This window comes from Amblyomma mixtum, chromosome 2, assembly GCF_055824585.1.
Source record: "Amblyomma mixtum isolate Tamu chromosome 2, ASM5582458v1, whole genome shotgun sequence".
NCBI lineage: Eukaryota > Metazoa > Arthropoda > Arachnida > Ixodida > Ixodidae > Amblyomma > Amblyomma mixtum.
In genome coordinates, this window is record NC_143013.1 from 156,314,756 (window position 1) to 156,330,347 (window position 15,592).

The window sequence follows — 15,592 nt, forward strand, 5'->3', positions numbered from 1 at the left end:
ATTTCACGGCCGCGGCGGCGATTATCAGACGAAGGCGTGATGGGCTCGATCAGATAGTTAACTGGGGATGTCTGCTGAACAACGCGATATGGGCCTTGGTATTTGCTCAGCAGTTTTTCAGACTTCCCCGAGATTTAGGAGGGCACCCAAGCCGAACCAAGGAGTCAGGAACATAAGACGGCGGCAGACCGGAGGAAGCGGCGCGGGCGCTTTTCTGACGGTGCTGGTCGTGAGAAGTAAAGGAAAGGGCCAGTTGACTGCATTCTTCGGCGTGCGCAGCGGCTTGAGAGACGGTGGTCAATTCGGACGCATCGGGGCAGTAAGGGAGTATGGTGTCCATGATGGAGGAAGGCTCGCGGCCATAGAGAAGAAAATACGGGCAAAAACCGGTAGTGGCTTCCGTTGCAGAATTGTAAGCGTAGGTAACGAAAGGTAGAACGCAGTCCCAGTCTGAGTGATCGGCAGAAATGTACTTGGCCATCATGTCGCCGAGGGTCCGGTTAAAGGGCTCGGTCATGCCGTTCGTCTGCGGATGGTACGAAGATATCGTGCGGTGAACGATATGACACTCCCAAAGGAGGGCTTCCACGACGCCGGACAAGAAGACGCGACCCCGATAGCTGATAAAATTCCTGAGGCGCACCGTGACAAAGAATTATGTTCTGAAGTATGAAACCGGCTACTTCAGAGGCAGTCGCAGCTGGTAACGGTGCAGTTTCCGCATAACGCGTGAGATGATCAATGGCGACGATGGTCTAACGGTGGCCGGCGGCAGTGAAGAGAAGAGGGCTATAAAGGTCAATTCCAACACGGTCAAATGGCCGGACGGGATACAGTAAAAGTTGCAGAGGAGCAAGTGAGTGCTGTGGTGGGTTCTTGCCACGCTGACATTCCAGGCAAGAGCGTATGTACTGGCGGACAAAACGGTACATGCCTCGCCAATAATACCGAAGGCGTAGGCGGGTAAAAGTTTTCAGCAGACCGGCATGAGCACATTGCGGGTCGTCGTGATAACTGGCACAAATGGCGGAGCTGAGATGCCTAGGAATCACGAGCAGCTATTTGCGACCATCGGGGAGGTAGTTCCGACGGTATAGAAGCTGGTCACGCACTACAAAGCGATGAGCTTGCCGACGGAGCGCTCTAGTAGGGATGCGCTCTGAGCGGTTGGCGAAGAAATCCAGAAGAGAAGTAATCCAAGGATCCTTGCGCTGCTCAGAAGCGATATCAATGTTGTCAGGAGAAGGTGTCAGGCCGCAAATAGATGGCGGGTCACGATCAGAGGTCACAGGTGAGCGCGACAGAGCGTCGGCATCGGAGTGTTTACGACCGGAACTCTAAATGACCCGAATGGCGTAGTCTTGCAAACGGAGAGCCCAGCGAGCGAGGCGGCCAGATGGATCTTTGAATGAACACAGCCAGCAAAGGGCATGGTGATCCGTAATGACATCGAACGGGCGCCCGTACAAGTAAGGACGAAATTTTTTGATCGCCCAAATAATCGCCAAATATTGTTTTTCTGTGACGGAATAATTAGTCCCCGCTTTTGTGAGTGTACGGCTGGCGTAAGCAACGACGTACTCATTGAAAGCAGGTTTTAGCTGAGCTAGAACGGCACCGAGACCAATGCCGCTGGCGTCCGTGTGAAGTTCTGTAAGGCGCGGAAGGGTAGAAATGGCGCAAGATCGGAGGAGAGGTGAGAAGCTGGCGCAGCATTGCAAAAGCTTCGTCGCATGCAGGGGACCAAGCCGACAAGTCCTGGCTACCAGCGAGAAGTTGCGTCAGCGGGGCGATAACGACAGCAAAATTCTTGATGAACCGGCGAAAGTAGGAGCAGAGTCCAAGAAAGCTTCTGAGTTCTCTAAGGGAGGTGGGCTTCGGGAAATGAGCAACTGCGCGGAGCTCGGCAGCGTCCAGGAGTACACCATCCTTGGACTCGACGTGGCCTAGAGTAGTCAGCTGTCAGGCGCCAAAGCGACACTTTTTCAAGTTCAGCTGCCGGCCAGCGTCACTGAGACAGCGAAGAACACCCTCGATGCGGAGATCATGAGACGCAAAATTCTGGGAGAAGATGACAACATCGTCCAAGTAGCAGAGGCATGTCTGCTATTTAAGACCACGGAGGATGTTCTCCATCATACGCTCAAAAGTGGCAGGCGCGTTGCAGAGACCAAAGGGCATCACATTAAATTCATACAGCCCATCAGGCATGATGAAAGCTGCTTTCGGGAGATCGACTTCGGCCATCGGCACCTGCCAGTACCCAGAGCGCAGATCCAACCAAGAAAAGTACTCCGCTCCCTGCAGGCAATCCAGCGCGTCATCTTTACGAGGCAGGGGTAGACGTCCTTCCGAGTAATTTTGTTTAGCCGGCGGTAGTCTACGCAGAATCTAATGGAGCCGTCCTTTTTCTTGACGAGCATAACCGGAGAAGCCCACGAGCTGTGAGAAGGCTGGATCACGCCGCGGTGTAGCATGTCGTTCACCTGTTCATCAATGATGCGGCGCTCGGCGGAGGAGACGCGGCAGGGGCGTTGGCGCAAGGGTCCATGGGTGCCATTGTCGATATGGTGGCGAACGGCTGTTGCACGACCCAACGGTGCTTGAGGGGAGTCGAAGGATACGCTGAAGCGCTGCAGCAAAGCGATGAGCTGGGCGCGTTCGTGAGGTGGTAGAGCGGTGTCGACAGAATGAGAAAACATATCCGGGGAGGACGGGTCGGCAATGTCGGCAGGAAGAGTGCGGGCGTTGATGTCATGGGCATCAGGGTCATTAAGGACAGGAGAAGCGTCGTCGAGATCGATGACATCAACTGTGCCATGCGATTCTCCCCGAAGTAAAGTGGTGGGGAAAGGCAACGAGTTCGCGACATACAGGGCGCCACAACCACCAGAAAGTGTAAGCACGGCATGAGGGTGCATGACAGATTTTCGGTGCGCACAAAGAATAGAGGAGAGGGTGAATAAAGGATAGCAGCGTCAGAGAGGGCAGCACAAGTCAGCGGCACGAGAACAGAAGAGAAAGCAGGCACGTCGACGTCTTCAGCGGCGAGAATAGGCGCGGCGGTAACAGGGGAGGCGTCCAGAAGAGCATCACACAGCGGCGACAAATTAATTTCAGCACGTGCACAGTCAATGATGGCGTGATGCGTGGACAGAAAGTCCCACCCGAGGATGATGTCATGAGGATGATGTTATTGTAAGGAATCACGCGTTCTTAGGAAGCCAACCAATCTTTTACGTCAGTATCGTCCGTACCGCTGAAGATCGAAGGGTCGCGCTGACGGACGCCACCGGAACAGATGAGAGCGATGGTAACGGGCTCCGAGGAGTCGGTCGTCGTGGTAGAGCCTGGTAGCCTGGGCATCGTGGCGTAGCAAGGGAAGAGCACGCAGCACCTCCACCAAGTGTAATGAGACGACTCGCACAATGAGTGTGGATGGCCGGTCTTTGTTCAAGCGGTCCTGCTCAGCAGGCCAGCGTTCGCAAGCGCGCACCAGAGCTTCGTTAGCTTCGTCTTCTGACTTCTCCCGCTCCTTCGCTTCGTCGGCGCTAGCCGCTGGGACAGCAAACCCCAACTGTCTTTCTTACAATATATATATATATATATATATATATATATATATATACATGAAAAAAGCTAACAGCCACAGAAACCAAGGGGCACAGGGGATTTTTTTTATTATTATTTATTTTGTGGTGTTGATCAATTTAGAATATTACTGAATATGTTTTTGCTTAAAGCTAATTGATTAGAAAAGCAGAAGAAATAACAACCACATGACGCCGGTGGGATCCGAACCCACGACCTCCGAATTACGCGTCCGGTGCTCTACCTCTGAGCTACGGCGACGGCTGTCAAATCTTCTGCTTTCGGGGGTATTTATGTTTACAAGTAACCTAACCTTGAGAGTGTTCATCAGCGCCACCCACGTTAATAAGCGGTGGACGTAGAACGTCCTGAGTTACCGCAGGTGTGACGTAGAACGTCATCGAACGGAGAGGGTGGAAGCTGCGTGAGAACCCTCTTATGCTTCCTATGGCGTCAGGGCTGCCAGAACCGAGGCCCTCGCTAAGCAATTAAGCAAACAAGGGAAGGGGCATGAGGGGCTCGTTATAAATATGAAAGAAGCTAACAGCCACAGAAACCAAGGGACACAGGGGAATTTTAAAAAAATTATTTATTTTGTGGTGTTGATCAATTTAGAATATTACTGAATATGTTTTTGCTTAAAGCTAATTGATTAGAAAAGGAGAAGAAAAAACAACCACATGCCGCCGGTGGGATCCGAAACCACGACCTCCGAATTACGCGTCCGGTGCTCTACCTCTGAGCTACGGCGACGGCTGTCAAATCTTCTGCTTTCGGGGGTATTTATGTTTACAAGTAACCTAACCTTGAGATTGTTCATCAGCGCCACCCACGTTAATAAGCGGTGGACGTAGAACGTCCTGAGTTACCGCAGGTGTGACGTAGAACGTCATCGAACGGAGAGGGTGGAAGCTGCGTGAGAACCCTCTTATGCTTCCTATGGCGTCAGAGCTGCCAGAACCGAGGCCCTCGCTAAGCAATTAAGCAAACAAGGGAAGGGGAATGAGGGGCTCGTTATAAATATGAAAGAAACTAACAGCCACAGAAACCAAGGGGCACAGGAGATTTTAACTCAAGACGTTCTACGTCCACCGCTTATGAACGTGGGTGGCGCTGATGAACACTCTCAAGGTTAGGTTACTTGTAAACATAAATATCCCCGTAAGCAGAAGATTTGACAGCCGTCGCCATAGCTCAGAGGTAGAGCACCGGACGCGTAATTCGGAGGTCGTGGGCTCGGATCCCACCGGCGGCATGTGGTTGTTTTTTCTTCTGCTTTTCTAATCAATTAGCTTTAAGCAAAAACATTTTCAGTAATATTATAAATTTATCAACACCACAAAATAAATAATAATAATAAAAAATCCCCTGTGCCCCTTGGTTTCTGTGGCTGTTAGCTTCTTTCACATTTATAACGAGCCCCTCATTCCCCTTCCCCTATATATATATATATATATATATATATATATATGTGTGTGTGTGTGTGTGTGTGAGTGTGTGTGTGTGTGTGTGTGTGTGTGTGTGTGTGTGTGTGTGTGTGTGTGTGTGTGTGTGTGCTTGTGTGTGTGTGTGTGTGTGAAATTGAGAAACGCTTTTTTTAAGTGAACATTTATGGGGAGTCGACGTTTCGGACAGAGCCTATTCTTTTTTAAAGACTGAAGTTACACGGTTCTTGCTTCTCTTCTTAAAGGGTCTACATCTGTACAGGTGTTCGACACATGACCAAAAGAAACCGACGATGCAGAAGGAAGAACGGCTCAGGGAAGAGAAAAAAAAGAAAATAATAACAAAAAAAAACACAAACGGGACAGGGAGCGTGGAGGGTAAATGTCGCCGAACACCCACGTATGCAGTCGCGAGGAGAAAAGAAAAAGAAAACAAAAGGAGAAAAGGGCAGAAAAAAAAGTAGCGGGAGGGGAGAATGGATGGAGAACTGAGTCCTAACACATCAGACAGCTAGCAAAGTGTATGGAGACAAACAGTGGCCGAAACACAGCATAGATTTGAGATGCACTCAGATGTTGGCCGCTTAAACGAGTAAACAAAATACAATGGAGCAAAATGGGGGTGGGGAACTTCCGCCATGTGCAACTTCTTTGGTAGGATGAGTCAAGGCGGGCAGAGTAGAATTTACCCAGAAACACGTGGAGTGTAGATGAGCTCACCTGCACACACCCACAGAAGCAACAAAAAAAGGAAAAGAAAAGGCTGGAAACGGAGGCGACTTTGGGGAAGAATCGTCGCGTGGGGCCACCATGAATGGCGGGAGTGCTTAGAGCTCTTTGACGGCGCCGCTCTTGTCAAGATGGTCGAACCGGGGAAGGTAAGAGCGCGGTGTGCGATGAGGACATCGGTGTAAGCGTATGGGAGAAATCTTGCGAGGCTTGTCAAGCCAGCACTCCAAGGTCAGTACTGGATTTGCAGGGGGCATGTTGAAGAGAAAGCGCCCAGGTTCTCATTAATGCCTTGGGCAATTGTTCCAAACTTATAAATAAAGTACGACTCGCGTTGATCCCGTTCCCGGGTGTTGTTGAACCACCCTTTAAGACTGTTAATTTAAGTGCTTCAAATGGGTGTTTTTTGTCATTAATGTGTTTTGACAAGGGGAGGCTAGCTACAGATAGGGCATGAGCGCGGTGGTTATTAAAGCGAATTCGTAGAGGGCTAACCGTCTGTCCATTGTACTGCATACTGCACACACCACATTCTAGGAGGTAGATAACGTTGGAGGAGTCACAATTAAAGTCGTCATTGATTTTCCATTTAAAGCTGTGCTTACCGCAAAGCTGGTTGTTTGCATATGTTTCCAGACGTGGCATCTACGTTTGGCGCAGTGTCGGCAACCCAAACCAAGGTGGTTATGTGTTTTTGAGTGTACGAGCATGTTTTGAATGTTTTTCGGTCGTCTGTAGACTACGTGAGGGGGAGTAGTGAAAAATTTGGCGAGGCGCTCCCTTTGTTCGGGAATGTTGAAATGTTTTTTAAGGATTTTGTTTACGTTTGGGGGATTACTTGTGTAAGTGAGTACCAAGTTTGCCCGGTGATCTGTTTCTTCACTGCGTCGACGTCCATCTAGTATTTCCTCTCGGTTGAGTTTAAATGCCCTTTGAATTGCATCGTCGACAATGGCGGGGGGATATCCTTGCTTGGTGAGCACTTCTCGCATGCGATTGGAATTTCTCACGAAGTCTTGATCGTGTGAACAGATTCTTTTAAATGGGTGTGCCTGAGAGTATGGGATACTTGTTTTGGAGTGGCGAGGATGACAACTTTGAAAGTGGAAGTATTGTTGACGGGCCGTCGGCTTTTCTATATACGCTGGTGTTAAGTGAGCCTTCCGTTATCGAAATCTCGACATCCAGGAAGTTAATTGTGATGTGGGAGTACGCGTGAGTGAACGATATGTTGGGGTGGACAAGGTTGAATTGTTCAATAAAATCTAGGAGTTCTTGCTCTGTGCCAAGCCAAATTAAAAAAATGTCATCCAAATAGCGTTTGTGTAGGATGGGCTTGATGCGAGAATCTTGCAAGAATTTAGATTCAATACTATGCATGAAGATGTTGGCATAGGTGGCGGACATCCTTGTAACCATGGCTGTGGCATTAATTTGTAGGTAGTGTTGATCGTTCAATTCAAAGTTGTATTCGAGTACGATTTTCGCAAGTATTTCTAGAACACGTGGGGCAGAGGACTCCTCTTTTCTATCTTGTTTGTATGCTTCGGTCAGAGATCTGATGCCATCGGAATGAGGAATATTAGTGTAGAGTGAGAGTACATGTAATGTTACCAGAGAGGCACCTTCCGGAAGTTTAAGGCCTGCTATTTCGCGAAGGAAATGGTTTGTGTCTCGAATGTAGGATGGGTGTGTTGTTGCAATATGCCTGATTAATGTGTCAATGCAACTGGAAATTGGTTCTGTAATCGTGCCAATGCCAGATACCATAGGGCGGCCAGGATTAACTGTTTTGTGGACTTTCGGTAGTAAGTAGAATCGACCTGGCGACGGGTGTGGTGCGTAAGGGCTTTAGATAACCTTAGGGTTATGTCCCCTTTTTGCGCTAGCTGATCTAGAGTCTCTGCTATAAATTGTTGGTATTGTGGAGTTGGGTCTTTATCAAGAAGATGGTAGAAGCAAGTGTTAGAGAGTTGTCTCAAGCCTTACTCAATGTATGCTTTACTATCCATGACTACTATCCCGCCTCCTTTATCTGCTGGCTTTATGGTTACATCTGACCGTCTGCTGAGAGCCTTCGATGCGTCCCGTTCTTTCTTGGACAGGTTCGGTCTCCCTGGAGTGTGGCTTTTGTAAGCGCGAATTATGTCGTTCTGGACCGCATTACCATACATGTCCAAGTGTTTCTCTCTTCCCATGTTAGGGGTCCAGTGTCGGTTTGTAACGCAGAATTCTCTGCTGTCTGCACTAATTTGGGGCCTATCACAAAAGTATTCTTTCAGTCGCAACATTCGTGCGAAATTGTCAAAATCTTGTAAAACTGAGAATTCATTGCATTTACTTGTGGTGGAGCAGAACGTAAGACGTCGAGAAAAACTGATTTCTCGACAATTGTTAGGGTGCTGGATGATAGATTAATAATGCTATCCTGGAAACCAGACCCAGAGCTTGTAGCAACGGGTTTATCATTAGTGGCTGCTCCCGTTCCAGAGCGTTTTGCTTGTGTTGTCGGTATTAATGTCGTTTGTGTCGTTGCGTTGAATTTGTTATTGGGGCTTGCCGTAACAATGGGGTGATTATTTGTAGCTACTTCCATTTCGTATTCTTCGCATTCAGCTGGGTTTGTCCACGCGAGGTGTGGAATCCCGTCCCTAATGAATTTTCGCGTTTTATCTCGCGTACCTCGCTGGTTCTCTTTTCCTCGAAGAGCGTAAGTTCGGTGGCCTCAGGGGCCTTTGGAGGAATGTGTTGACGAGCACGACTCTCTTCTTTTTTCAGAGCCCCCAAGACCCTCTCAAAATGGCCAATCGTAACTCCAAGCAATTCCAAAGAGGCAGATTCTAGTGCACCATTCCAATTATCCTTTTCCTCATCCCACAGGGTACCCATTGATGGTGTTAGCGAAATTTGTGAATCTTTTGGTGCGATTTTTGATTGCATATAGATCTTTAGGCTATGGATACGGAGTTCGTGCCTTATGCGTTTATCCGCGATCTTTCTCAACTTTAAAAATTTGAAATTATTTGAGAAATGGTGTCGGTAGGTTGAGAAAGAGAGAGTCGGCGTACTCACGCGGCCTGATTGTCAGTGTTGACGAACGCGTTGTGCCGAACCACAGCGCTTTCGGAGATCGTAGCGAGACAGAGGGGTGCTTGGGATTTCCGGTCTCGAGCTCGTGGCGGCACCCATGTGGCCTTCCACCGTGGAAGGCGTTTGTCGCTGTGCCTGGTCTGGATGGCCTGAGGGGGCGCCGGGGCTTGCTGGAGTACTCGTGCTGTTTTCGGTGGGTTTCTGTGCTGCGCTTCGGGAGGTTGGTGTACGTTGGTGGTTAGCCTTGAATGGAGGTTGCTGCTGGTGGGGTCCGGTGCGTAGGAGTCTTGTTAACTCGGGTCCCTCGGTGGTTCTGTTTCGTGTCGAGCAGCCACTTATGATAAACCCGTTCCTACAAGCTCTGGGTTTGGTTTCCAGGATAGGATTATTAATCTATCATCCAGCGCCCTAACAATTGACGAGAAGTCAGTTCTTTCTCGAGGTCTTACGTTCTGCCCCACCACAAATAAATACAATAAATTCTCAGTTTTAAAAGATTTGGACAATTTTGCACGAATCTTGCGACTGAAAGAATACTTTTGTGATAGGCCCCAACTTAGTGCAGACAGCAGAGAATTCTGAGTTACAAACCAACACTGGACTCCTAACATGGGAAAAGACAAACACTTGGAGATGTATATTAATGCGGTCCAGAACGACAAAATTCGCGCTTACAAAAGCCACACTCCAGGGAGACCGAACCTGTCCAAACAAGAACGGGACGCATTGAAGGCTCTCAGCAGAAGGACACATGTAACCGTAAGGCCAGCAGATAAAGGAGGCGGTATAGTAGTCATGGATAGTGAAGCATACATTGAGGAAGGCTTGAGACAACTCTCTCACACCTACTTCTACCAACTTCTTGAAAAAGACCCAAGTCCACATTACCAACAATTTATAGCAGAGACTCTAGATCAGCTTGCGCAAAAAGCGGACATAACCGTAAGGTTATCAAGACCCTCACCGCACCACACCCGTCGCCAGGTCGATTCTACTTACTACCGAAAATCCACAAAAAGGATAATCCTGGCCGCCCTATAGTATCTGGCATTGGCACGATTACAGAACCAATTTCCAGTTACATTGGCACATTAATCAGGCATATTCCTACAACACACCCATCCTACATACGAGACACAAACCATTTCCTTCGCGAAATAGCGGGCCTTAAACTTCCGGAAGGTGTATTTCTGGCAACATTAGATGTAATCTCACTCTACATAAATATTCCTCATTCCGATGGCATCAGATCTCTGACCGAAGCGTACAAACATGATAGAAAAGAGGAGACCCCTGCCCCACGTGTTCTAGAAATACTTGCGAAAATCGTACTCGAATACAACAACTTTGAATTGAACGATCAACACTACTTGCAAATTAATGGCACAGCCATGGGTACAAGGATGGCCCCCACCTACGCCAACATCTTCATGCATAGTATTGAATTTAAATTCCTGTAAGAATCTCTCATCAAGCCCATCCTATACAAAGGCTATTTGGACGACATTTTTTTTTAATTTGGACTGACACAGAGCAAGAACGCCGATATTTTATTGAACAATTCATCCTTGTCCAAGCCAACATATCGTTCATTCACGCGTACTCCCACACCACAATTAACTTCCTAGCTATCGAGATTTCGGTAACGGAAGGCTCACTTAACAGCAGCGTTTATAGAAAATGAACGGCCCGTCAACAATACTTACACTTTCAAAGTTGTCATCCTCGCCACTCTAAAACAAGTATGCCATACTCTCAGGCACATCGATTTAAAAGAATCTGTTCACAAGATCAAGACTTCGTGAGAAATTCCAATCGCATGCGAGAAGTGCTCACCAAGCAAGGATATCCCCCCGCCATTGTCGACGATGCAATTCAAAGGGTATCTAAACTCATCCGAGAGGAAATACTAGATGGACGTCGACGCAGTGAAGAAACAAATCACCGGGCAAACTTGGTACTCACCTACACAAGTAATCCTCCCAACGTAAACAAAATCCTTAAAAAACATTTCAACATTCTCGAACAAAGCGAGCGGCTCGCCAAAATTTTCACTACTTCTCCTCACGTAGTCTACAGACGACCGAAAAACATTAAAAAAATTCTCGTACACTCAAAAACACATAACCACCTTGGGTTGGGTTGCCGACTCTGCGCCAAAAGTAGATGCCACGTCTGCAAAGATATGTAAACCACCAGCTGTGCGATAAGCACAGCCTCAGGCTTTAAATAGAAAATCAATGGCGACTTTAATTGTGACTCCTCCAACGTTATCTACCTCCTAGAATGTGGTGTGTGCAGTATGCAGTACATTGGGCGACGGTTAACCCTCTACGAATTCGTTTTAATAACCACCGCGCTCATGCCCTATCTCTACCTAACCTCTCCTCTTCAAAACATATTAATGAGGAGAAACACCCATTTGAAGCACTTAAATTAACAGTCTTACATGGTGGGTTCAACAACACTCGGGAATGGGAGCAACGCGAGTCGTACTTTATTTATAAGTTTGGGACAATTGCCCAAGGCATTAATGAGAACCTGGGCGCTTTGTCTTCAATACGCCCCCTGCAAATCCAGTACTGACCTTGGAGTGCCGGCTTGACAAGCATCGCAAGCTTTCTCCCATAAGCTTACACCGATGTCCTCATCGCACACTGCGCTCTTACCTTCCCCGGTTCGACCATCTTGACAAGAGCGGCGCCGTCAAGGAGCCCTAAGCACTCCCGCCATTCATAGTGGCCCCAGGCGACGATTCTACCCCAAAGTCGTCTCCGTTTCCGGCCTTTTCTTTTCCTTTTTTTTGTTGCTTCTGTGGGTGTGTGCAGGTGAGCTCATCTACACTCCACGTGTGTCTGGTTAAATTCTACTCTGCCCGCCTTGACTCATCCTACCAAAGAAGTTGCACATGGCGGAAGTCCCCCCCCCCCTTTTGCTCCATTGTATATTGTTTACTCGTTTAACCGGACAACATTTGAGTGCATCTCAAATCTATGCTCTGTTTCGGCCACTGTTTCTCTCCATACACTTTGCTAGCAGTCCGCTGTGTTAGGACTCAGTTCTCCTTCCATTCTCCCCTCCCGCTCCATTTTTTTCTTCGCTTTTCTCTTTTTCTTTCTTTTTCTTTTCTCCTCGCGACCGCATACGTGGGTGGCGGGCGACGACATTTACCCTCCGCGCTCCCTCTCCCGTTTGTGTATTTTTGTTAATTTTTTCTTTTTTTTTTCTTCCCTGAGCCGGTCATGTGTCGAACACCTGTACAGATGAAGACCCTTTAAGAAGAGAAGCAAGAACCGTGTAACTTCAGTCTTTAAAAAAGGATAGGCTCTGTCCGAAACGTCAACACCCAATAAATGTTTACTCAAATGAAGCGTTTCTCAATTTCACACACACACACACACACACACACACACACACACACACACACACACACACACACACACACACACACACACACACACACACACACACACACACACACACGCACGCACACACGCGCACACACACACACACACATATTATATATATACCGCAGCGACCGGGCTGATCCCCTGAGTGGACTACTTCAGAAAGATGTGGCTTTCGAGTGGACACCTGAGTGCGACTCCGCCTTTCGCCAACTAAAATTCCTCCTGACATCCCACCCTGTACTTCGCCACTTCGATCCCTCCGCTCCCACAGAGATTCATACTGATGTCAGCGGTGTTGGCCTCGGCGCTGTTCTCGTCCAGCGATGCGACAACAAAGAGCACGTTGTTGCGTATGCGAGTCGCTAGCTCAGCAAGCCGGAGCGCAATTATACTGTCACCTTCCCTTACGGCGCGGTTCAGGTGTCCGCGTAGATATGTGAGACAGTTACTGCGCCATTTCCTTTCCTCAAAAACCAATTTTATTTTAACCGCTAGACAGTGGTTTGTGTCAATTACCTTACTCGTTATTGTGAAACGGCAGCCGTACCCGCAGCTACAGCGTATCATGTGTCCTCTTTTCTGCTACGGTTCATAGTTCTACGTCATGGACCTCCAAAATTTATCATCAGTGACCGTGGTCGGCAGTTGACCGCTCACGTCGTGGAGCAACTTCTCCGTTCCTGCGCATCGCATTTTCGCCATTCCTCGCCTTACCATCCCCAGACGAATGGAATCACTGAGCGCACGAACCGCACTATCACCAACGTGCTGTCAATGTATGTTGATGCAAGACAGAAGAATTATGACAGCGTCCTGCCGTTCATCACGTACATGTTCAATACCGCGCGCCATGACACTACTGGCTACAGCCCCTTCTTTTTACTCTATGCTCGGCCCCACGCTACACCCTGGACACCATACTACCATTTTCTGACGAGCTTCCTGAAGATCCCTCCATCTCTGAGACACTCTGTGTCGCCGAAGAAGCCCGACGCCTTGCTCGTCTTCATGTTCTCGCCTCCCAAGATCGGTCCAAAGCGCGCTACGATGCCCGCCGCCGTCACGTCACTTACAGGCCTGGTGATATAGTCTTGTTGTGGCGGGCTATCAGAAAGCGAGGATTGTCACTACGATGGACCACTATGATGCCACGGTGCCACTACGATGGACCCTATGTCATTATTAGGCAATTTAGCGAGCTCAATTACCGCGTAGCTTGTCTCACGGCAAGCGGACGTCGTTCAGCGCAAACTGAAGTCACTCACGTTGCCCGGCTGAAGCCGTACCATTCGCGCGGCGCTTCTGAACTCGCCCAGCGGGCTTTGGCTGTGTAGGGGGAAGTGTGACGCCCATGACGAGGTCTATTCTACCTATTCCTATTCTGCATGGTCGGCGTTGCTGACCAAGGCGAAGATGAGGAGAACGAGGTTGGTGGTGTCTCGTGCTCGGCAAGCGGACCCAGCTGCTTTCAGTCCTCCGTCCCGGTCCTAATAAACCCTGGGCGTAACTATATATATATATATATATATATATATATATATATATATATATATATATATATATATATGGACAGTATTACGACAAACGCGACTGTTCTTTTAACGTTTATTTTGCCAACAGTTTCGGGAATGGTATTCCCTTCGTCAGGGCAGGCTTACAATGAATCCGTTTCGTCAATATAAGGACACAGAACAAGCGAAGAGGTGTAATCTCCGCCCTCTAAACAAACTTCAGAATGAGGGCTGGGGACCGTACAATAGGCAGCACGACAAGTCTCACACGGGCCGCGGCTGAACAACAACCAGAAAAACAAACGGGGAGGTGGAAATGGTAACGTAGTAGCAAAGAACGAGCCTGAACAGCACAGCGATAGAAAGGGCAAAAGAGCGTTAAACCCGGCTCTCGGCGCACATGGAAGCCGCCCCCGCCCCCCCCCCCCCCCCTCCCAATACGCGCACACCCCCGCGAGACGCCGCCGGGTCCTAGCGGGCGGCCCGTATCAGGTATCTTGAGACGCTTGCAAGGGACGCGTTCGAGAGACGGGCAACACTCACTTGTTAGCCGCTGCAACGGCCACTTGCGACTGTGCCCTATGCGTATTTTTGCTTCATTTCGTCGCTTTGCTCTCCTGTCGCGCCTTTCTACCTGACAATATGGCGCCCCTTTTCCCATAAATATACTAGGCCGTCCAAACCCGTGTCCCGCAGTGAGCTTCCCGTGAAAAAACAGCGTCCGTCGGGTAAAATACCTAGCTAGCCCGAGCGCGTAATGGGAAGGCATAGATTAATTTGGGGGAACAAAACAAAAGAAGGTAAGAGCAGAAAAAAAATTAGCTCGAAAAATGTATAAAGAAAATGTAACACAAAAATGTTAACGCACACACAGGAAGAGAAAAGAGAAAAAGAAAAACTACTGATTAAATGTGGCTCCAAACAAGTATGACATGGTGAGAGCACTTTGACAAAGTTTGGCGCAGTGCAAGTGGTTTCGAGATTTGCATGCACGCCAGGTTAAATCATTCTGAGATTATCGAGTTGAGTAGATGTTGGTGTAAGAAAATAGCAAATGACAAGGAATATGTAGAAAAATGAAAATAAAAAAGGCACGGAGAATAAAAGATTGAGCACAAGAAGTTATACAAGAGTTAACAAAATAAAAATAATAATAATGCATGTGTGCGGAAAACACGAAAGGTCTGCGGCCCGCGGAGCTGCCGCGTGGTCCCAATGGTCTAGGTGATAGATCAAAGGTGTCTATTTGGAATGGAACGTGGATGCTGGCAGGGGGTTCGACAAAAAAGTACTCAGGAAATAAACTGCTAGATTCCCTGCCATTTCAAAGTGTGTCTGCAGTTGTCAGGAAAGAACAAGTTCCGGCGTGTTCTGATAGTAACGCTGGCTGTCCAAGGCTTCTGGCCGGCGGAATTTCCTACGTTGGCTGCTTTAAGCAGGAAATTCTCCCGGGAGTAGTGTTCACGCCATGAGAGAACGTGGCGAATTTATGAATGAAGTACGATTCCCTCTGTTCCCAGTAATATGTGTTAGGGAACCCGGACTGGAGAAGGATTACACGGATGTTTTCAAAACTGTGCAGGGGCAGACGCAGGTGCCTGGAAAGGGGCAAGTTGGGCAGGGATGACACGTGCGCTTCGTGGTTGTTGAAGCGGAAACGAAATGTTGTCTTGGTCTGACGAATGTACTCCTCCCCACACACATCGCATTGAAGTTTGTAGATAACATTGCTCGAATCGCAGTCGAGGTCTTCATTTATGCGAAACGTCAAGCCATCGGACTTGGATTTTGCCAGTTTGGTGTCAGATATGTGCGG